Raw genomic sequence first — 24,209 nt, forward strand, 5'->3', positions numbered from 1 at the left:
GAGGAAGGCAAGAAAGCAGGGTTGCCCAAGAATCTCACAAAGAAATGATGTTTAATAAATGGGATGCACAGATAAAAAAAGCAGAACAGGCAGCAGAAGAAGCGGCGACAGCAGCAAGCAATATCATTGACTGTGTCAATGAAAATCTGCACAAAGCCAACCTAATATCGGAAACCGCTCCAAGATTTCTCCAAAAATGCAGCAACTGCAAACGAGTTGGAGACAGAAAGCTAAAGAAAAGGTAGAGTCAATCAAAAAGTTAACTAAGTTAAAATGGGACACTTACTGGCAATATTTGGTGAAACCACATAGTTAGTGTATGACTTTGAAGTGCCTTACAAATTCTGTCGAGAAGATAGCGCCAATGCTTGCTGATTTCATTTTCGTAGGACAATTAAAATTGGAGGTCGGCCAACCGACACTCCTGAAGTCGATGCTGGATACTTGTGACTTAAGAGAACAGATGTATAGTTGATCTTTAGATACAGTTTCAGTTTAATTTCAATTTATTTTTGCTTTAGATGAGGATGGTCATTTAAACCTCCTCCTATATTTTTGTAATAACTATTTTTAGTCTTTAGTTAGTAGTGTTTAAACCCCTCTCATGTATTTAGAGAATGGTCCATAAATTTATCAAAAACAGTTCTTCAGAACGTGCACTTTTGCCCCGCTGAGGAGGTTTTGATAAATGAATGGAACGAGATTTATTTATATCTATGTCTAATGTATGCTACTAAAATGCACTTCTGTACTCTTAGTAGATATTGAATTATGAGAAGATAAATCTATATTGCTAAAGCTCATGAGTAGGACTTATTATCAATGGTACTTTTATCTCTTAATGATTTCTGCTTATGCGTCAAGTGATATGTTATTTTTAGTTGTTTATATATGAAGGCCTGAATGTTCAGTTATCATTTTTGCACTTTTGTATGGTGGTAACTATTCTTTTTATGCTGAGTGTATGAATAACTTATTGTGTGATATGCTTATCATAATTGTTTCGGCTAATTTGATATACGAAACAATTTACTTTTAATGGATTCTTTTCTCGTAGCAATTAAATATTCTTTATTACCGATTGCTGTTGGAAACTATTTTAGATCGCACAAGTGAAGAGTTAATCCCGAGATAGTTTTTTAGAATTAGATGTTTTTGTTCATTAGAATAAAATTGCATGTGCTAGATTAGATTTAGATTAAAAGCATTCTCTTTATAAACTTTTGGGAAGGAAAACATCATCCCTTAGCATCATCACAAACAAAATTGGGAAACTGGTCCCATTACCCCCAATCGGAGCCACTATCCCAAATGGAAAAGGAGCTGCTTTCAAAGTCTAGACCGGGTGGTTATCCCCCTTGTTGTAGACCCGATTTTCGGGGCTTCAACAGGACTATATAATTGAAATTTGTTAGAATGTTATTTATATTTGTGACCATCTCCTTTAGGTGCTAACTCTATATAGATCTATCCAGTTGGTGACCAAGAAGTAGTTTCCTAATACATGAAATGGCGAGCAGGGAATATCTATGAATCTATATCAATCTATAACCTTTCTCCTTTGAAATTTGAAGAACCCACTCAAGAGCCATAAATTTCTCCATATTGTGTGTGGCCTGACCATAAGAATAAGTGAAACCATGCAGTGGATCTGAATTTGCCTTTCGAAAGATTCTTCCATAACCTACTTTACCTAGATTTCCTTTTGTTGCAGCATAAAAGCTTAAGGCAATGAAAGCTTGAGGTTGTGGGATAAAGGATGTCAAGTTGATTAATTGTTGCTAGTTGACGCCTTGTGATGCGTAACTCCTCTAATATTTTGAATGTTTAATTTTTTTTAAATAATTGTCTCTTCCACATTGGGTTCCAAATCTATCATAGGCGGAGGGGACACCATGACTGTTTCTCTAAAATTTTGAAGAATAATATCTTGGAGGGTCTGTAATGTCCTTTGCTTACCTTCAAATATTCGAATATTTCTCTCTTTCCACATATTCCAAATTGTGAATCCAAGTGTTGGTCGCCATGCTTTGGAGATCATGGGGTGGTTGGTCTTTCTCTCAAACCATTCTTTGAGCGATGCTATAATTGAGGGGGAGATAAGCATAGAATACCTGAATTGCTTTAAAATGAAGAGCCAAAGATCTTGTGCAAAAGGACATGAAAATAAAATGTGATGCGTTGTCTCTTCCCCTTGCAAGAAAAACATACAGATAGATGGTCCTACAAATCCTTTGGACCGAAATCTTACCCACGTAAGCAGTCGTCCCCAAGAAATCAACCATAATAAGCTCGATACTTTTGGTTAGTCACAGTCTTTCCATATATAATTCCACAACTTAAGTCATGCTTGTGATTGAGTGTTTGTTAATATGGAATACGATTATTTTAACGTGGACATGCTCGAAGATTACTTGCACCAGCATAGTATGTCCATTTTCTCTTATCTCCGAATTAGTCTCTTTTGTAAAATCGAATGGAATTATGTCCATTGGTTCTGTCCTATACATAGATTAGTTATTAATTCCCAATCACTTTTAGATTTCCATTGATACCAAAGTTCATCCCTCTCTTTTCCTTTCCAAAAATGTGCCACCTTATAACCCTGTTGAGTTTGAGAGAGCTTCATTATTGGTTGAAGTTCCTCGATCTTCTTGTAATCTAGGAAATTGGTTATGTTGTCACTTACAAAATTGTTCGAATGGTGCCCAATGATGTCAAAAGAGTGAAAAAGAGAAAAGAATTTGGCAACCATCTTCCAAGCCGCAGAAGGACTCAAAGCCTACATCTAACCCTCTACATTGGAAAGTGCTCTGAACAAGCTTTCCAACGATATGTGGAAGTCCAAAAATAGACTCCTGGATCAAAATATATGGTCTGCAGAAGTTTCAAGGATTTGAAGCCTTAGGAAGGAATACCAGAGATCGCAATATCGGAGGTTCGACATATCGGCACATCACGACATCGGAGTTCCAACACATTGCGATAGTGGAATATCAGAGGTTGGAGGAGCATCGACACATCAGAGCATCGGCATAGCGGAACATCGACATATCACAGAATTGGAGCTTCTTAAAGTGGGAACCTTTAAAAATTTGTGATATCATAAAGTGTCGATAGTATTAGAAAGAGTTGGGAAACGCTGATAAAGGATTAACGATGGATTTCATTACAAAACCAAAGGTTGACAGGCCCTTTTTCTCTCTCCTCTAGTGGGACACGTGGCAACATATGATTGGTTCTGATAAAGTTACAGTGGCATCTAACTTCAGCATGATGTGGCGGTAAGACACGATACGTGGCAGGCTATTTTGGTATTTTGAGGGGCCTAAGGGGACAAATTTGCATGACACATGTCACCACTCATGAGGTGCCACACGGAGTGATGACGTCATATCGGAGGTCAGCATTTCGAAGGTTAATGACATCGAAACTATGTGTTTTCGTAATGTCTTTAAAAATAAAGTTTCGATGAGTTGAAACTCCGATATAGCACTATGGTAATATTACAAGACATATTCGATTACGTTAGTGTAACACAGAAGAGTTAAAATATGGATGAGTCGACAGTTATGATTCTGGAACACCACTAAGGCTACCACAGTTGATCGTTCCCAACTCTAGAAAGTGGGGAATTCAAGCAGTTAAGGCGAAAATGACAGGTAAACCGACCGAGTAACTGAAAAGGAACACCATGGCAAAGACGTGCCCTGATCAGAGGCCATCATAGGAATGGCATGGAGATACTTTCCTTAACCATCATTTAGTTTTTATTATTTCTATTATTCTGTAATTTTTGCATTTTCAAGAAAGGAATCGAATCCTTTTTAATGATTTGGGTAGCAAAACCTTTGCACGTTGAGATAGCTAGTTGATCAAACAATTGGAGCTTGGCTGAGATATTTTGTAATTGTTTTTCAAACTCCCCCTATCCTTATAAAAAGAGAGAAGAAACACTTAAAGAGGGTTCATAATTTTTGGAAAGAACTCTTGTAAAGGACCTTTTCCTGGTTTCATGAAGACAATGTTATGAATCTCGATGTATGTATGTTTCTCAGAAAATTAATGCGAGATTTTTGGTGATTCCAACTTATTGGATTGCAATATGTTCATCTCCCTTTGTGTTTTCATATATGTTGAATATTCTTCTCAGATTTCATGTCAAGTAGCTACCAAATATATTTCTCATTAGATGCAGATTCATTTCGATCAAGTTATTGATGGATAATGCATGTATGGATGTGGAAATTAAGTCTTTAAAAAGTGTTCCATGTATCTTAGCATTCCATAAACATTTTCTTTCTCTCATTTCTTTCTAAATCCAAATATATAGAATTCTTAAGGTTTAAGCTTTGTATTATGGATTTCTACTCTATTGTCTTCTACAATTACATATGTCTTAATCACTGATTTGTTGCAAGTTCTCAATCTGATTTGGCCACCACCCATCGAGGATCATTTCCTGTGTATTCTTGCGTGTGTGTTGGTTCATACATTGTATCTTTATGAATGGTTTTGAATCAATCTTATTTGAATTACATGAAAAAATATGGTGCTACAAGTCCTTAAGACAAATTTGAAAGCATTAATTAGAATGTCTTAGGCACTGGTCTCCTATCAACCCGGAGACTGTCTCTAGGAATGACAACATCTTTCTCGTGTTGTTGTCGGGGAACGAATTAGAGATTTTCTTCCCCTGATTACGACATTCATATACTCTTTGATAAGGTGAGCAAAGATGTGTGGGTTGTAGATTTATCACCTTGGTGACTCCACTGTCAAATCATAAGTTCATCACCCTGGCTTTCAGGAGGCCCCATACCCGCTCATATACCTCTCAACGAAGAACACCATCTATATCTGATCCAAAAAGACTAATATCCAGAAGGATTTGGAAGGAAAAATCCCCCAATATTGATGTTGTTGTCTCCTCGTTTCCTAAAACATCCTCATCCAACTCACAAAATTCCATAATTCATTGCCCTAATTTTTCTCCTAGAGTCTTGGTATATCCTTCAAAAGTTGGTCTGCTACTAATACCACCTCCCTAGAAGTCAAAGAAGAAGAAGTTTCAGTCAACACTCCTTCTTTCCCATTTCCTCCCCTCCCTGAGGTTGAGGAGAGTAAAGATATCCTCAAGAGTAGTCCTACCCATAGTGTGAATAGTTTCTCAAGTCACGACCAGTCAATTGTCTCGCAATTGGTCATAGCTTAGAGACCCCTAATAAACCTAGCACCACCACCTCTGCTCCAGATGGTTGTTCCAAGTTTCCTGTTAAACAAATATGCTCCCTTAGACCTACCTCAACCTTTAAGTGCTATGCCATAGGACTATCTCAAACTCCTGCCCAGGTTTAATGGAGAAGATGACACATTAGCGCAGAGACACATAAAAGCTTTATGTGCCTTTGTAGAAAATTTAAACGTCAAGCACCTAGATGTGGTGCTAAGACTCTTCGTTCAATCTCTAGATGGGGAGGCCAGAAAATGGTTCAAGTCCTTTCCAGATGCTTCCATTTCCACTTGGGAAGAGATGGAAAATTCTTTTATGCAGAAATGGGGAGAGAAGAGAGATCATGGATATATTCTTACTAAGTTCAATGCTATGAAGAAGAAACCTAATGAGGATATCTCTGGGTTTATAAAAAGGTTTAATAAATTGTACAATAGTTTACCTACTGAGATTAAACCTCCACAGACCACTGCCCGAGTAGTTTTTTCTGGTGCCTTTGAATCAGAGTTCGGTTTCACACTCAGAGAGAGGAAATCCCGTACCTTGGACCAGATTCAAATCGATGCTCTTGAGGTAGAATAAAATTTTACCTCAACAAGGAAGTCAAGAAGAAAAATTGACCCTGGAGAGAAGAAAAAGGGGAAAGTGGAGGCAGCTTCCTCAAGTCATGGAAGAGAATCCCAAGAACAGAAGATGGAGGAGACGGATAAGTTAATAATGAACTTATCAAATAAACTGATAAAACTGGAGCTTGAAAATAAAAACCTTCCACGACAGAACTCCTACGTTGTTAATCGAGGTTTCAATCCCTAATACAGAAAGCCTCCCTTACAGATATTGCAAATGGAGAGGAAAGAATAGAAAGACCACATCCATCCTCCATTATATATAGAAGATGAACCGAAGGAGCAGATACAAGATGCCAACAAATTTTAGGGGAACCTATATTCCTCTTTCTCTGATGAAGAACAAGAAGTCAGAACATATGAAGAAGAGGGGGATGATCTCGATGCACTGCGAAACGATGGTGAGATTGATGATTGCTACAATTATTTCACTAATTTCATGCATGATCAGTTGCATAAGAAATATGATCTTCAGTCATCTAGAAAGAGATCGAGGGGACAAGACCAAAATGAAGGTGCTTCCTCCCAAGAGCCTCCTAAACCAGATGACAAGAGGAAGAGGCCTTTAGATCCAATTAATCAAAAAAATAAGGAGTCCTCAGATCCAAACTTCTATAATCCCAAAGTCCTCAAAGAAGAGAAGTCACCTCCCCCCTCTAGGCCCATCCGTGAAAAAGAAAAAGAGCTGGTAGAGGTTAGCACTGCAGAAAAAGGCCCTACTATCTTTAATCTTCAAAAAGAGCTTGAGAAAGTAAAAATCTTAGTCCTATTATTTGAGCTCTTGAAACAACCCACCTATAAGGCCCAAGTTTCCCAGTTCATGCTTTCATCTGCTTCAGTCCAATCACATGATAGTTTAAACCTCCAAGAAGAAAGGCCAATGGTCGTCTTTGGACCCCATGTTGAAGAACAAGATCCATCCACAACACCTTTTTATGTTACTCTAGTAGTACATGACCTCTTGCTCCATAACTGCATGTTGGACTCAAGTGCTTCCCATAACTTGATGCCACTATCAGTAATGGAGCAACTAGGTTTGCAAGTAACCAGACCATACAAAGACCTCTACTCTTTTGACTCTAAGAGGGTAAAGTGCTTGGGAATGATAAAGGACTTAATGGTGAATTTGGCCTAGATCCCAACAAAAAGTGTAGTAATGGACATTGTAGTAGTTGATATCCCTGTAAGGTTTGATAGGCTTTTGTCCAGATCTTGGGGATCAAAGATTGGAGGTTCCATCAAGCTGGATCTTACCTATGCTACCATCCCTATCTTTGGTGGAGAAGAAAGGTAACTGTATAGGGAATCAAGGTTCGTTAAAATAGTTATGAAAGTTGATTGCCCAAATAATGCTCCTGTGTATGGGAAAGAAATGGATCTCTCATGCTTACTACTAGAAGAAGATGATTTTATTTTAGAAGAAACATAGGTACAACCAATAGCCAAATTAGATCAGCAACTCAAAGATTGTAGCAAATTTTGGAAGTTGTATTTTGATGGTGCTAATTCCAAGGAAGGTAATGGAGCAGGGGTGTTGTTGATATCCGAGAGGGTAGCTTGGTCCCTCTCTCGTTCAAATTGGAATTTGAAGCAACAAATAATGTGGCAGAGTATGAGGCATTACTACTAGGCCTACAAGCAGCGAGGAATTTGAACATTGAATGCTTAACTATGTTTGGAGACTCGGAACTAGTGGTAAAGAAAATCAAGAACCAATGTCAAACTAAGAACCCCAGGTTAAGGGCTTATATAAATGAGGTTTTGGATTTAATGGACAACTTCTTCCTAGCTTTTAATGTCTAATTCTTACCCAGGGAAGGAAATCGAATGATCGACTCCTTGGCTATAGCTGCCAGTAATTTTAAGCCACCACAAAATCCACTTCTCAGATATGAAGTCGAAGTTAGGTACAGATCCTCAGTGTCTGATAATGTTATACATTGGCAGGTGTTCGAAGACAATGAAAAAATCAAGCGCTTTAAGGAAGTCATTGGGTAATTCTCGAATTCTCTGATTGACCAAGAAGAAGAAAAAGTGATAGATGAACAACCAACTGCTTGAGAGGAAACTATAGCAAGGCATAGAGTTCTGCAACTAAAGGGAAACATTATTCCCCGTGGCCTAGTTCCTTTGGAGAGATTATTCAAATCCAACGACGTGGCCTCAAAACCTGTTGAATAGGGAGTCGATGAACAGGTGGAGGATTGCAACATCAGCTTGGAGAACGAACCCTGGATGATCAAGTTGTCAAAAGGGATCCCCCATCAATATAAACAAAGGTACTTAAATCTCTTTAAAACCTATAAAGATGTATTTGCTTGGTCATATGATGATTTAAAGACTTTTGATACAAATGTTATTCAACATAAGATTCCATTAAAGAATGGAATGAAGCCTTGTAAGCAGAAACTCAGACAAATCAATCCCCTTTTACTCCCATCCATTGAGAAGGAAGTAAGGAAGTTACTTCAGGCCAAGATCAGGATGAAAACCTGGTTCCTGTCAGGAAAAAGAATGGAGAGATAAGGTTGCGTGTGGATTTCAGAAACCTCAACAAAGCTTCATTAAAAGGCAACTACTCATTGCCAAAAATGGATTATATATTACAGACGGTAGTTGGCTCAGCATGGATGTCCATGATGGATAGATTTTTAGGGTATAATCAGGTAGCAGTGCATCTTGATGATCAAAATAAAATTGCATTCATTGGCCTTATAAATGCAGGAGCAACCTTCCAAAGGGCCATGTATAAGCATTCGTGGGAGAACATGACAAATTCGTAGTGGTCTACTTGGATGATATCACGATTTTTTCTAAAATAGATGAGGAGCATATTGTGCCTTTGAAACTCATTTTTGAGAAATGTAGGATGGGATGTCTCTAAATCCAAAGAGATCTCAGTTCACTCTAATCTAAAGTAAGTTGTTGGGACATATAGTAGCACAGGAGGGGGTGAAGATCGATCCCAAGCATGTGGAAGCCATCAGCCACCTTTCCCTGCCTAGAAATAAAAAAGAGGTCCAAGTTTTCTTGGGAAGGATTAACTTATTAAGGAGATTTATACCCAACTACATAGAGATAGTGAAAGGTATCACATAGATGTTGAAGAAGGAGAATGAAGTGAAGTGGAATCCAGATTCCCGGGAATCCTTCTCTAGGATCAAGAGAGCTTTTGCGGAGGCTCTTGTGTTAGTCAACCCAGATTATTCAATACCATTTTACATCTTTTCTTTTGCCTCCCCTCATACTATAGTCATTGTGTTATTGCAAAAGAATAATGAAGGTCACAAGCAGCCTATAGCCTTCTTCAGCCAAGTGTTGCGGGAGGCTAAATTGAAATATAATATCTTGGAAAAATAAGCGTATGCCCTGGTCAAAACTTTGAAGGCATTCAGAGTTTATGTTTTGCACTCTAACATTGTAGCTTATGTTCCAACATCGACCCTTAAAGACATCCTGGTGCAAGGGGATAGTGATGGAAAAAGAGGTAAGTGGATTACCAAAATCCAAGAGTACAAAATGGGTGTCAAGCCCATTAAACTCATCAAAGGACCTGAATTGGCCAAAATGTTATCAAAGTCTAATTGCCAAGCCTTGGGGATTAAATTATTAATAGAAGAAGACGAAGAAGGGACACAACAACCGATGATCAAAACATTGATCCAAAAAATTCATATCAAATACGAAACATCTGCCTAGTATAAAGATGTCATCCACTATGTGTTATTCTTAAGGTGCCCAGTGAAGATGGATAAATCCAAGTATATAGCATTAAGATTACAAGGCCAAAAGTTTATTATATCCAATGGGCAACTGTATTGGAAATACCCAGTTGGAATACTACTTCTGTGTTTGGTAGAAACAAAAACTCAAAGGGTAATTGATGATTTCCATAGTGGCGTTTGTGGGGGACACTACAACTGGAAGACTACTGCACATAAGATATTGAAAGCAGGATTCTATTGGCCTAAACTATTCAAAGAAGTTCACTCGTGTTCGGGCCTGCCAGCAGTGTCAAATGTTCGCCAAGAAGCAGAAATTAGCCCCACTCCCATTAATCCATGTTTGTATAGAAGATCCTTTCAGGCAATGGGGACTAGACTTTATTGGAGAGATACACCTCCCTTCCAGCAGCCAACATAAGTGGATACTCACAGCCACAGAATATTTCACAAAATGGGTGGAACCAATCCCAACCCGAAGTGTAACTAACACTATGGTCATAAAATATTTGGAGGAAAATATCCTGGCCAGGTTTGGGTGTCCTATGAAAATTGTGACTGATAATGCTCAGGTTTTTAAGTCTACAAAATTTATCAGCTTTTGTTAGAAATTCAACATTACAGTTAGCCACTTTACTACCTACTATCCACATGGAAACGGACTATCTGAGTCTTCCAACCAAAAGGTAGTAAGTATTCTGAAGATAAAAATTGTAGAAAACCAGATAAATTGGGACTCCCAACTAAAATTTGTCCTATGGGCTAACAGGGTCACTCCTAAAAGAGCCACGGGGAAATATCCTTTTTGAATTGGTCTATGGGAAAGCAGTTATATTTCCTATACAATTTACCATACCGGTTACCAAAATATTACAAGATGTGGAAGAATAACCAAACTCCCTGACTCGAAGGATAAAACAACTAGTGGAGCTCCAGGAGAACAGAGAGCAGGTAAATCACACATTAATCATCTACCAGCAGAAAATGAAATCTTTGTTCGATAAGGAGGCTAAGGACAAACCTCTCCAACCAGTAGATCTAGTTTTGAGGTGGGATGTAAGAAGAGAAGACAAAGGGAAACATGACAAATTTGATTCCCTTATGGTTTGGACCATTCAAGATTACTAAGGCAAGGGGAAACAATACTTTCTTGCTGGAAAACTTGGAGGGTGAAGTGCTTGAGCTGCCTGTAAATGGGCAATTCCTCAAGCTTTACTTCCAGCACTAAGAGGTCCATTTCTCACACATTGTACATACAGGTGAGCCACTGTAAAATATCAGTAATACTTTCATTTCTTTATGTTTCTATTTTTGTTTTTATATATTTGAATAAAATGATGCCGTGCCCAATGGATAGAAGGCTACTAGTTTGCAAGTTCTCAACACCTTGCGAGCAAGGCATTGTCCCAATTGGAGCCAATGTTGTCACTTAGTGCAAAATTGTTTGAATGGTGCCAAATGATGTCAAAAGAGTGCAAAAGAGAAGAGACATTTGCAGTCATCTTCCAAGTAGCAAAAGGACTCAAAGCCTAGATTGGACCCTGTCCATTGGAAAGTGTTATGAACAAGCTTTCCAATGATATGTGGAAGTCCAAAAATGGACTCCTGGATCAAAAGATATGGTCTGCTAAAGTTTCAAGGATTTGAAGCCTTAGGAAGGAAGGAATATCGAAGATCGCAATATTGGAGGTCCGACATATCGATGCATCATGACATCGGAGGTCCAACACATCGTGATAGAGGAATATCGGAGGTCTGATACATCGGAGCAGGCTGTATCAAAGGTTGGAAGAGCATCGACACATCAGAACATCGACGTATCACAAAATCAAAACTTCTTAAAGTGAGAACCTTTAAAAAGTTGCGATATCATAAAGTGTCGATAATATTAGAAGGCGTCGGGGAACGTTGATAAAGGATTAACGAAGGATTTCATTGCAAAACCAAAGGTTGACAAGCCCTTTTCTCTCTCCTCTAGCGAGACACATGGCAACATATGATTGATTCTGATAAAGCTACAGTGGCATACAATGTCAGCATGACGTGGCGGTACGACAGGACACATGGCAAGCAATTTTGGTATTTTTAGGGGCCTATGGGGACAAATATGGATGACACGTGTCACCACTCATGAGGTGCCACATGGAGTGATGACATCATATCAGAGGTCGGCATATCGAAGGTTAAGGACATCAGAGCTCTATGTTTTCGTAATGTCTTTAAAAATAAAGTTCTGATGAGTTGAAGATTCTATATAGCACTATGGTAATATTACAAGACATATTGGGTTCCGATAGTGTAATGCAGAAGAGTTAAAATATGGATGAGTCAGTAGTTATGATTCTAGAACACCACTAAGGCCACCACAGTGGATCGCCCCCAACTCCAGAAAGTGGGGAATTCAAGCAATTAATGCGAAAGTAATAGGTGAACCGATTGAGTAACTTAAGAGGGACACCATGGCAAAGACGTGGTCTTATCAGAAGCCATCACAAGAATGGCGCGGAGATACTTTCCTTAACCATCATTCAATTTTTTTTATTTCTATTCTTCTGTAATTTTTTTCATTTTCAAGAAAGGAATCGAATCTTTTGTAATGATTTGGGTAGCAGAACCTTCGCACGCTGAGACAACTAGTCGATCAGATAGCTGGAGCTCAACTAAGATATTTTGTAATTGTTTTTAAAACTCCCCCTCTCCTTATAAAAAAAGGGAAGAAACACTTAAAGAGGATTCATAATTTTTGGAAAGAACTCTTGTAAAGGACCTTTTCCCGGTTTCATGAAGACAATGTTATGAATCTCGATGTATGTATGTTTCTCAGAAAATTAATGCGAGATTTTTGGTGATTCCAACTTATTGGATTGTAGTTTGTTCATATCCCTTTGTGTTTTCATATATGTTGAATATTTTTCTTATATTTCCTGCCAAGTAGCTGCCAGATATATTTCTCATTAGATGCAGATTCATTTCAATCAAGTTATTGATGGATAATGTGTGTGTGGATGTGGAAATTAAGTCTTTAAAAAGCGCTCCATGTATCTTAGCATTCCATAAACATTTCCTTTCTCTCGTTTCTCTCTAAATCCATATATACAAAATTCTTAAGGTTTAAGATCTATATGATGGATTTCTCCTCTATTGTCTTCTACAATTACATCTGTCTTAACAACTAATTTGCTACAAGCTCTCAATCTGATTTGGCTACCACCCATCGAGGATAATTTCCTGAGGATTCCTGCGTGTGTGTTGGTTCATACAGTGTATCTTTATGAATGGTTATGAATCAATCTTATTTGAATTACATGCAAAAATATGGTGATACAAGTCCTTAAGACAAATTCAATAGCACTAATTAGGATATCCTAGGCACTGGTCTCCTATCAACCCAGAGACTATCTCTAGGAGTGACAACAGGTTCCACAAGTCCCCCCAAAAATTAGCCATCGTTCCTTTTTTTATTTCCAAAAATGCATGTTGTTGAACTAATTCTTTTGTCTGAATGGGCCCAATTCCAAATCCCAAATCCTCTTATGTTGGCATTAAAATGCAATTGCTCAGCTGGGAAGGAAAGAGATAGGTATTTTTGGGACCAAATCTATTTCCATAGTTGTGAGCCTCCTTGCACCCACAACCACCACAATTTCATGGCATACACTTTATTAATATGGATAAGATCACATAGACCTAATCCTACTTGTAGCTTCAAATTTGATAGCTTATGTCATCCCACTAACACCTATTTTCACTTATTTGCGTAACCCTTCCATAAAAAAATAATCCAAATTGATTTCAATTGATTTGACACTTATGATGGAATTGACATTACAGAAAGTTGGTAATTGGGTATAGCTTAGAGTATTGCTTTAGTAAGGACTAGGCGACTTGGAAAATTCAATGCCTAGAAGGCCCAATTGTTGACTTTGTGCCTTGTCTTTTCCAGAAGAGCTTCCCATGTGTAAATTCGGTTATAAAATATTACGAGATGAACACCTAAATATTTGACGAGTAGTTGACCTCTAGTATAGCCTATCAATTTTCCTAAGCGCGTTTGGACCATCTTTGGGTAGATAAAATAAAAGATTTGTTTTTTATCCTTATTGACCTCCATGCCTAATGCCTCCATAAAATTTTCTAAAATTACTCCTATTATTTTCAACTCTTTGGTGGTAGGAAGCCCAAATAATATATCATCATCTACGAACTATAAATTAGTGATTGAAAGGTCTGCATTATACAATCGAAGCCCATATATGAAAACTCTCTTGCCAGCTTTATGAAATAGTTGGCCAAGTCCTTCCATTGCTATAATGAAAAGGAATGGTGACAAATAGTCTCCTTGTGTTATGCCCCTTGACGATTTTAATGTTTGCGAGGAGATCCATTAACCAATATAGAGAAGGATACCATTGAAATGAGAGAGAACACCCAAGATAACCATTGCTGGGAGAATCCATAGGCATTTAAAATCTAGAACAAATATGTCCAACTTACTCGATCATATGCTTTGGATAGATCCAATTTAATAAACATACCTGATCGTTTGGATGACCTTAGAGAATATATATTTCCTGAACCACGATGACTCTATCAGAGATCTGCCTTCCTTCTACAAATCCAGTTTGAGAAAGGGAGATAATAGAAGGGAGGAATGGTCTCAATCGATTTGCCAATACAAAAGAAATGATCTTGTAGAAAACATTACAAAGAGCTATAGGTCGAAAACCTTTTGGTTTCTCAAAATGGGCGATCTTGGGGACTAAAGTAAGAAAAGTTGTATTGAGGGATGGGTGTAAAAAATTACTCAACCTAGATTCTTCCACTAGTTCCTGAATTCTTTCCCAAAAAATCCCAACACTTTTGGAAAAAATTTGTTGTGAAACCATCCTAACTAGGTGCTTTGTTCATTGGCATACTCATCACCACTATCTCAACTTCAGCCAGGGGGATAGGGATCAACAACGTATATTCTGAGCTCGGTTAATCTTTCTTGGGATATACTGAAGCATTGTTTCTATAGCAGATGTACGATCCCTTTTTTTCTCTGTTAATAAATTTTGGAAATGATGAACCATTTATTTTTCTATTTCCTAGTGCTCGAGATTCCTTTCCCCATCCTGAACTGTTAGGGAAAAAATTATATTGTGATGTCTCCTTTGTAACATAGCATTATGTAAAAACTTAGAGGTTATCCATTAGACACACGACTTTTGTTTCCACAATATCTCTTCATGTTGTCTTCTACTCTCTAATTTTTGTAAGGTCTCAGCTTCCACAATCGCTAACGTCTCAGACCAACCTTCTAGAATGATTTTGTATTGGAGGCTAAATATTTTTTCCTCCAATTATTTTTTCACCATGAATATGTTACCGAAGACTTGTTTATTCCAAGATTTAATATTTTGTTTTAAAGCTCTTAATTTGAGCTGAAACATATGCATTTTGTTAACACCTTTTTCTTTGATTTCCATCCACCATTTTCGAAGGGATTCCACAAAGGTAGTATCATGGAACCAAAAACTCTCAAATCTAAAAGGCCGATTAGGAGGAGCTTCTTTCAAGTCAATTTCTAATCTAATGGGCCAATGATCGGATCCCATACAAGGCAGAATTGAAGTTTCAACATAGATATCCTTTTTCCTTATTTCTTTAGAGAGTAGAAAGCGGTTGAGTCAACAAGCAATATGTTTTGAACCTACTCTACAATTATTCCAAATATGGATACCGTTGTTAGTGTGAATTTCTATAAGGTGGATATTTTCTATACAATCATTGAAATCCATTGAGTTTTGATCTAGACGATGTACACCACCTTTTTTCTCCTCTAACATTCAGATGACGTTAAAATCACCTCCCACCACCTAGAAGGAGTTTCCTATGAGGTGTTTGGTATTGTATAATTGTTGCAAGAAAGCCAATTTATCTTTCATGCTTGTCGGCCCATAAACTGCTGATAGGAATACAATTGTTGATGTTCCTACATAACAAAATATTCCTATGAGTGTTCTATTTTTAGCCCACCATTCTTTGAAAACTTTTTCGTTGGGGGTCCACCATATAGCTAAACCTTCGACATTTCATTTTGCATCCAAATACATCATCTCACAGCCTTTCCAGCAAAAGCCCGCAATTTTGGACATGTTATCTCATGTTAACTTGGTTTCTTGTAAAATGAGAATAGTTGGGTTCTCTTTACTAATTCGATGCCTAAGATGATGTTGTTTCCCTATGTTATTAAGCCTTCTCATATTCCAAGACAATATCTTCATATTGTAATGTCAGGTAAAGTAGATGGGATATCCATCGAAACAACTAATGTATCCTGACTTACCTGGTTTTGACGACTGTTTTTCCTAGCTTCTTTTTTTGGTTTGTTATCATTTTTCTTCGATTCTTTGTTGATTATTTCCTTCCCCTTTTCCTTAAAATCTAAAAAGCTTGAGAAATTTGCTCATTTAAGAGGTCTCACTACTTCGTTTTCCAACGGAGGTAAGTGCTTGCATACAATTCTCTATTTTCTAAACTTAAATCTCCCAGATCTTTATGAGCCCAGTCATTAACCAAGGAAACTAACACTTTCTCCTCTTCGAAGAGATTGATTTCTTTCTTTTTCAACAATGGAGCCAACTCATCAAAACCTGGCAGTGAGTTAAAATCAAAGCATGCTGGAATGGTTTCTTCCTCCTCTATTTTAAGTTTCAACCCATTTTGATCTTGAGATGATTATGGTTGAAGGATTTCCATTTTATTATTCTTCCCTCTTTGTATATCTTCATCAATTTCATCTAAGGCAAAGAATGGGGTTTTTCCCTCCATTATCCTTTGGGTATTAAAGGGACAATTTCTATTATTTTGTCTTTTGGATTGTACTCTGGTAAAACCATTTGTTGAAGCTAGACCTCCTACAGTTTTTTCCTTTCTTCTCCAAGGGAATTCTCAGATTAGGTGACCATGTTCATGGCATATACGACATCTAAATGGGACATGTTCATAATCTAGAGGTTGTTTCCAAACTTCTCCTTGGTAATCGAGCTCAATAGAGTTTGGTAAGGGTTGAGGGATGTTCATGTAGACACACAACCGAGCATATGACATATTTTTCCCCTGATAGTTATCTCTGAGAGGTTTACACAGTGCCCTAGTGCTTGTCCAATTTCTTCAAGGATTTCAGGTATCCAGAAGTCCACTAGTAGGGAATATAGTCTAACCCAAACTAACACCTCAGTGAATTCATCTTTATCAGGATTGAAGCAGGCCTCCTGATGTCTAATGTAGAGGCCTAAATTATTGTAAAAATACGGACCTCCCTCAAAGATCCTAGCTTTATCTTCGAGGTTGGAGAATATGACTGTAAAAAATCATTTTTGTCCTAATTTGAGGTCAATTTCTCCTCTTGGTTTCCAATTTTGTTGTATCCATTGTTCTAGATCCTTTTCCATTGGCCATATTCCTATTAAGTTGCATATGAAAGCATGATCTCTCATGTACTTTCTGTGGTCATCCAACACTTTTGTCAAAATACCGAATCTAGTGTCTTGGGCACTTTGGAGATACATTGTCCCTTCATACCCTTTTTCCACTGGTCCCCTAAGATCGGTAATTGGGTTGATTTTACTGCCTTTCTTCAGCTGTCGATTTCGTCCCATTGTGGAAAAGCCTTCCACCCAGTGCATTATAGAAGAAGGGGTTTCCCCCTCCCACCGTGGAATACATTATATGGAAGTAAGACTGAAATTTTGTGGGACAAGCAACAAGTATTGTTACTTGTCTATGGAGCGCCACCTGTGGAACAATGTATTGGTGCATTTGTTCATGCCTTCATCGCCTTCACCACAATCACTACCTACATCACATATTAGCTTTACATTACTCTTATTCGGAAGTAATTTAATTTTTAATTTCAATTACTTTTCCATAGTGGGTTGTAATATCAATCCACCATTGTTAGCCATTTTAGTTCCTGTAAGTTAGTTAGTCAACCATTGATGCTTCATACTAGTTGTAATATAAACAACAAACAAAAGAAGCACACTAAGAGTGAGATTCTTGATATTTTATAATGTTTTTAATTAAAATTAACTAGATATTTTGTTTTAAAAGAAACACTAGTCAACTCAATATTAAGCATAAAAAATTATAACTCTCTTACCTTTGAACAAAATCAATATATATATATATGTTGATGATATAAAATATAAAAATAATAATCAAATAATTTTTTATAAAACAATATACCCATGTGAACTTATAAATAAATCACAAAATAATTTTCCATATTTACAAAAATTATTAATTTTAATGACTATATAATATATAAATAAAATATTAAAAAATTAACAAAAGCAACTTTATTCAACCTGATAAAAATGTGAATAAATATAAACCTAATAATAAAATAATAGATTTTAAAACAATATCCACATATAAATATTTTTTTAAATCAAATTAATAAACATTTTTCATATTATATAAAATTTATAATAAATAATATAGGTTTTTTATTAATAAAATAACTTTATTAAACTACAACAATAAAGTAATTTTATACTTAACCAAATGCATAGACGAAATGACTGCTTAAAAGTTAATTTTCACTCAGTTTATAATCATCCACTATTCTATTTATTGAATCCTCAAATTATTGTTCGACAGAAAAAGTATTTCCTGTAACTTATTTTATAATATTATTTACTTATGAAATATCTCCTTTGTATAGTTTATAAGATTTTCTATTTTAATTTACATTATAGAAAAATATACCCTATATATAAAATAACAATAAAAATTATATAATAATAACGATTTTCTAAAAATAAAATAATATAATAACTTTTTTAAGTAATAATATAAATCTATGAAATATTTTTTAATAATTAAATATTTCCTCAATTTTAAGTGTCTTTTATATACACAATTATATTTTATATACACCATTATAAAATTAAGCACGAGCGAAAGAGTGTTTCAAAATAATATAAGTTTGTAAAATAATTTTTAAGTTTGTTTTTATTTATTTTTTCTTCAATAAGTTGTCGAGAATCTTGAGATGAATATAAGTTTAATTTTTAGTTTGGAAAATTGGTATCTAAGGGTATTTAAGTTGGGATTGTATCTAGTTTTGACCATACTAGTTTTTAATATGATTGGATTTTTGCTATGAAGTTTTTAAGACTTAATAATATATTTTATTACAATTTATTCTATACTTCGTGGTCTATCTTAAATACAATGCCTCACCCCAATTAAAAAAAAAAATCAAACTTATAATCAACAACAATTAATAACAATATTAAAAAACTTTACCTCTAACTCTAGACCACTAAATCTAACCCTTAAAACAATTTATTTTTATTTAATTATTAATATATATAAAATCTATTAAATATTTTTTTAAATATAATTTAAATAATAACAGTCATATGAATTCCCATAACAACCGAACTAAATATTACATATTCAATAAAAAGTAATACATGTAATTCTTCCTTGTGAAAAAAAAAAAAAAAAACCAAAACACACCTTAACCAAAGTTAAAATTATTTGCATCGATAAAATTATTTACATCGATAACAAACTAAATCTTTTGGATAGAAGTAAACTATAATAAAAAAAACATTCTCTTTAGCTGAGTATTAAGTCTGAAATATATCCTACTCCATGGGTTCGATATTCTTGCTCAGCTTTTCTTATCGAGTTTTGACACTAAGATGAGCATAGTAGGGTATTATCATGTAATTCCTTGCACTTTTATCGTTCCGTGTGATATTCTTTTTCATGAATGTGAATGCATTAGTTTTTTATTTTTTATTTATTAAAATGGTTATCTATTTATTTTAAAATTTTGATTTTTGTTATTAAAATTATTATTTATTTATTTTAATTACAATTTTTTTTTAAATATAAAAAAATTAATATAAGCTTTTTATATTTAGTTTTTTTTAATTTATATATATATATGCAATTCTAGAAAACAAAAGAAGGTGACAATGTTACTTCTTTTGTTTTTTTTCCACATGGTTCTAAGTGACTTTTGTTTATTGTGTAAGAATCACCCACATTTAAAAAAAATTAAAAATAGTCATTAAAAAAAACAAAAATCATTTTATATAATATTTAATTTAATCAAAAAAATGTAAAAATATATTTGATACCAAATTCAAAATGTAACATTGTACATAAATTACAATAATAAAAATATAATAATTACTACACAATAATAATGTACTAGTCTAAATTTATCTTAACTCTTAATCTACTAAGCCCATAAAGATGAAATAAGTAAATTTGTAAATTGTTATAGCTAAAAGTGATATTGTCTAACTATTAAATATTTTAAAACTTTTAATCAAAATTAGACAATTCCACCCATCTTAATAAACTTAAAAAAAAATTAATTACAAATATTATAATTTTTTTTTTTGACTCTATAGGATAAGAATCCATTTCCCCTACCCACTTCCTTCCACCAACCATGTTGTGGGGATTGAAAAGGGTGAATTCTTATTACATGATTACATAAAAGAATATATAATCAACACTTACATGACACATGGATGATGTTACAAATATTATAAAATTATATGAGGGGTGAATGATTTTACAAATATCATCATATGTGAAATAAAATTAAATATTCCAAACCATGTACTAATAATTACAATTTTTTTAGATTTGTGTTTATGCTTTAAGTGTATACATTTATAGTGTAGGGAGATCTGTCATTTATATATGATGTCACACGTTATGGTGTTGTGGCATTCGTTCGCTCATATATTTATTAATTTTTGGGCATGAAATTCAATTACAAAGCTTATGGTGGCAGTTGAGTAAGGACTCAACAACGACGTTTGCATCGGTTACTGAATTCACTTTTACTGCGTTGAATCATGGGAAGTTCCTATTTCCATTTCTATAGGTTTATAAATGCCCTCTGACATGTGAGGGATATATCACTCGTCCTCTCTCTCCACGCTCTATTTATTGGTTTGCGTGCTTCGCTTGCTGTCACTCAGAGGACGAACAGTATTTCCCTCACATGTCAAAAGACATTTATAAACCTATAAAAACAGTATTTCCCTTGCATGTCAGAGAACATTTATAAATCTATAAAAGTGGAAATAGGAAAAGCCTCATGAATGTAGCAGGCTCTCCCCATTGATGAACAATAAACATATGTCCAACGATCAACATGCATCTAGTTGTAGAGCATATAATACTCGACATTAACATAAATGCAGATATGAGGTATTTCGAATACCAGATTTTAGAGCTCGTCAAAGCCATCGTAGAGAGGTTGACATATGACAAGACCAGAAAGATGAAAGAGCAGAGAAGCTAATATATTTCCTCTGGCTATGTAGCCTTGACGGTGGTGGAGGGAATACATCAGCGAAATTTTTTATACTAATAATTTAAAACTAATGTTCAACATTGAAAATGCATTAAAAAAAAAAAAATAAATTAAAGCTCACCATCACTTAGCAAATTATAAAATTCACCTCTCTTTATATACACAATTTAATGCTATTCACATCAATAATTTCAGCTCAAATGAAAAATTATCCTGAAGATGTTATCTATTCTTGCTTAACACTGTTTAATGTATATATGCTCGGAGGGCTTGGGATAAAAAAAAATGTGTTTCAATACTTTTTGATTGGCCGGAATCAAACTAAACGCATTTGTAGAATATCTAACTAAAACGCACATAGAAGGACCACCTTATGCTTTATGCTCTCGTTTCCCAAGTGACAGGATGGAATACCATAACAAAGTATAACGTGCCCTAATTTAATAATGATGAGCTTAAAAAATATAAAAACATCTAGCTAGTCCTGAGCTATCAAAAAACATCTCTGCCTATGGGCTAAAAAAAATGACGACTCATCGGCGTGGCCCCATGCTATTTCCACGTCTTAGCTTGATGGGCTTAAAGCGACTTTCCTCAATCAGAGCAGGGCCGCGGCTCACCCCATTATACCATGGTCTAGCGACGATATATTGAACGCTTTGTTTGCACGTGCTAATGGTAAACTCTCTTGACATGTAGAATCATTTAACTAAGTAGAATTTAAAGGACAAATTTATCTCGTGACCTGGAGAATCATTTAACTCGATGAATTTTGAAGTACAACCTTGTCGCCTTATTGTCTGCTTGAAGTTTGACTGATCCATATGTGAAAGGGGTATTTTGTTTGTACATAAATTATTAAAAAACTTATATGTCCAGAAGGGTTATTTTGTTTGTATATAAATTATTAAAAAACTTTATATGTCCACAAGGGTTAAAGGTAGTTGCAGAGTTAGACAATTAATTATACACTATTTTAAATTCAAATTTCATAGAGAATGGAAGTTAATTGTGGAGATGAAATTGTTTAAAATATAGAGTTTTAACTCCTCAAGTTTTACATAATTTTGATGATAATATTCTACATTATTCTTTCATCACTCCTAACATAATACAATTGTGAAAAAAATATATTAACTAAAATTAAAAAAGATATTCAACATATCAAAGATAAAGTCTAAAGATTTATAATTTTTATCATGGTATTGAATCTTAATAATTGTTGAAAACTATTAAATTTTATTAATAGTGGGAAAATTATTCATACATGAGTCTTTTTCTATAATGGGAAAATTTATCATAACTCACTTGTCTAAACAATGGTGGGGACAATTATCATTTGTCAAAGATAACCATAATGGTGGGGACTATAATCACTTGTCAAAAATAACCATGCCACCTAGAACCAACTTTCACTCTTGCAAGATGTCTTTAGATCTTAGACCATTAACCTATTTCTTTAAGTTTTAGGAAGACAAACTCTTAACCAAACAAAAGCAATTTTAAGAGATACTCCAGACCCAAACAACCTCATTTATATATTGATATATTAAACAATTTTAAAATATACTCCAAGCCCAACCAAACTCATTTATATATTGATATTAATCTCATGTTCAAAGTTTTCTAGCAAAAGTTTTATAATGTTAGATTTCAAGCTGTTGTGGTAGTTCTTTTTTGGAGTAGCATGATCCGAATTATCCACAGTATTGTGTTTATTCTGTCGACATTTCAAACCCCAAAGAGGATCCATCATCATGACTAAGATAGAATATGAATGATAGTTCCTTGAGAGAAGAATCTTTGACCATAGTATAAATAAACAAACCTAGATCTTGATTTATAAAGAAGCCAACCCTTGTATGAATTCTTTTTAATTTTTAATTTTAATTTTTTTTTTATTATAATAATTCTGGTTAATTATTTTGATTTAGATTATTTATGCTTTAATTATTCGAATTGATTTCTTTAACTGATTAATTGTAAGTTTATTTATATAATGTGATGAAATTTTATTATTTTTAGTTTTATTTTATTTTATTTTAAAATTAATTTTCTTTTTTATTACTTAATTAATTACATGTATAAAAGAGATGAGGTTAGTTTTTTTTTTTTAACCTAAGAATTTAAAAATATTTTAATTGATATACTTAATTCATAAAATAGCTTAATTAATTAATTAATTTAAAATTCTTATTGTTTTATTTTTATTTTAGTTAATTAATCCTAAGTATATAAATTAATTTAAATTTAATTGAATAGTTAATTAATTTAGTTTTAATTAATTTTATTCATAAACTTTTTTTTATTTTATTATTATTATTTTTAATTTAAATTTAATTGATTAGTTAATTAATTTAGTTTTAATTAATTTTATTCATAATTTCTTTTTTATTTTATTATTATTATTTTCTAAATTTTTCAATGCTTAATTTTATTTAACCCTAATTGTCTAATTGATAAGTAAATCAATTAATGATGGACCCTCTTTGGGGTTTGAAATGTCCACAGAATAAACACAACACTGTGGATAATCCAGATCATGCTACTCCAAAAAAGTTTTATAATATTTTTTCTTACTAGGATATATTATATTTTGTATTATTTTGATGATTTATAGTATATATAGTTCTATATAATAAAATAAGTTGTAATAAAATACATTATTTATATTTTTAAAAGAAATTACATATATCAGGTAAAACATCTATTTAGACACAAGTTTTTGTATTATTTCAATAGTTTAAGGTATATATAATTATATATAATAAATTAATGCTGTAATAAAATAAATTATTTATATTTTTAAACATATATATATGGTAAATCATTTACTTATATATGTTTTTTTTAGAGTGGGAAAATTTATCGTAATTACAGTGTGATAATTATCACTTGTTGTTGTAAGTGAATGTAGGTTAACACATGAGGGTTATTAAAAAATAATCATGCTACCTGGAATTACCAGCTTTCGCTATTGCAAGATGCCTTTAGGTTTTAAACCTAACCTGTCCTAAAAAGACAAACTCTTAGCCAAACAAAAACAATTTTAAGAGACACTCTGAACTCAAACAACTTTATTTATATATAGATATATTACGAAAATTTTCATAATTATTCTATATAAAACTAATTGTGTGATGGGTTTTCATTGTTGTCGATTTTGTTTTGTTAAGATTTTTTTACCATAGATAAAGGCACAGATCCTACAAGCATAGGAGAGGTTCCATTAATACAAAAGTAACATTTTGGATTTCAATGCATCGAAATTGATTTAA

At 34.1% G+C, this 24,209-nt stretch overlaps 1 protein-coding gene across 1 annotated transcript in view; it reads left to right on the top strand.

Annotated features, from left to right (window-relative positions):
* LOC149149352 (coronatine-insensitive protein homolog 1a-like) overlaps positions 1–24,209 on the top strand; it is a 300,107-nt gene that overhangs the window by 42,511 nt on the left and 233,387 nt on the right. The gene's annotated exons all lie outside the window — the stretch shown is intronic.

This window comes from Pinus tabuliformis, chromosome 9 (assembly GCF_031772625.1).
Source record: "Pinus tabuliformis cultivar Carrire ecotype Pingquan chromosome 9, CPIR1, whole genome shotgun sequence".
NCBI lineage: Eukaryota > Viridiplantae > Streptophyta > Pinopsida > Pinales > Pinaceae > Pinus > Pinus tabuliformis.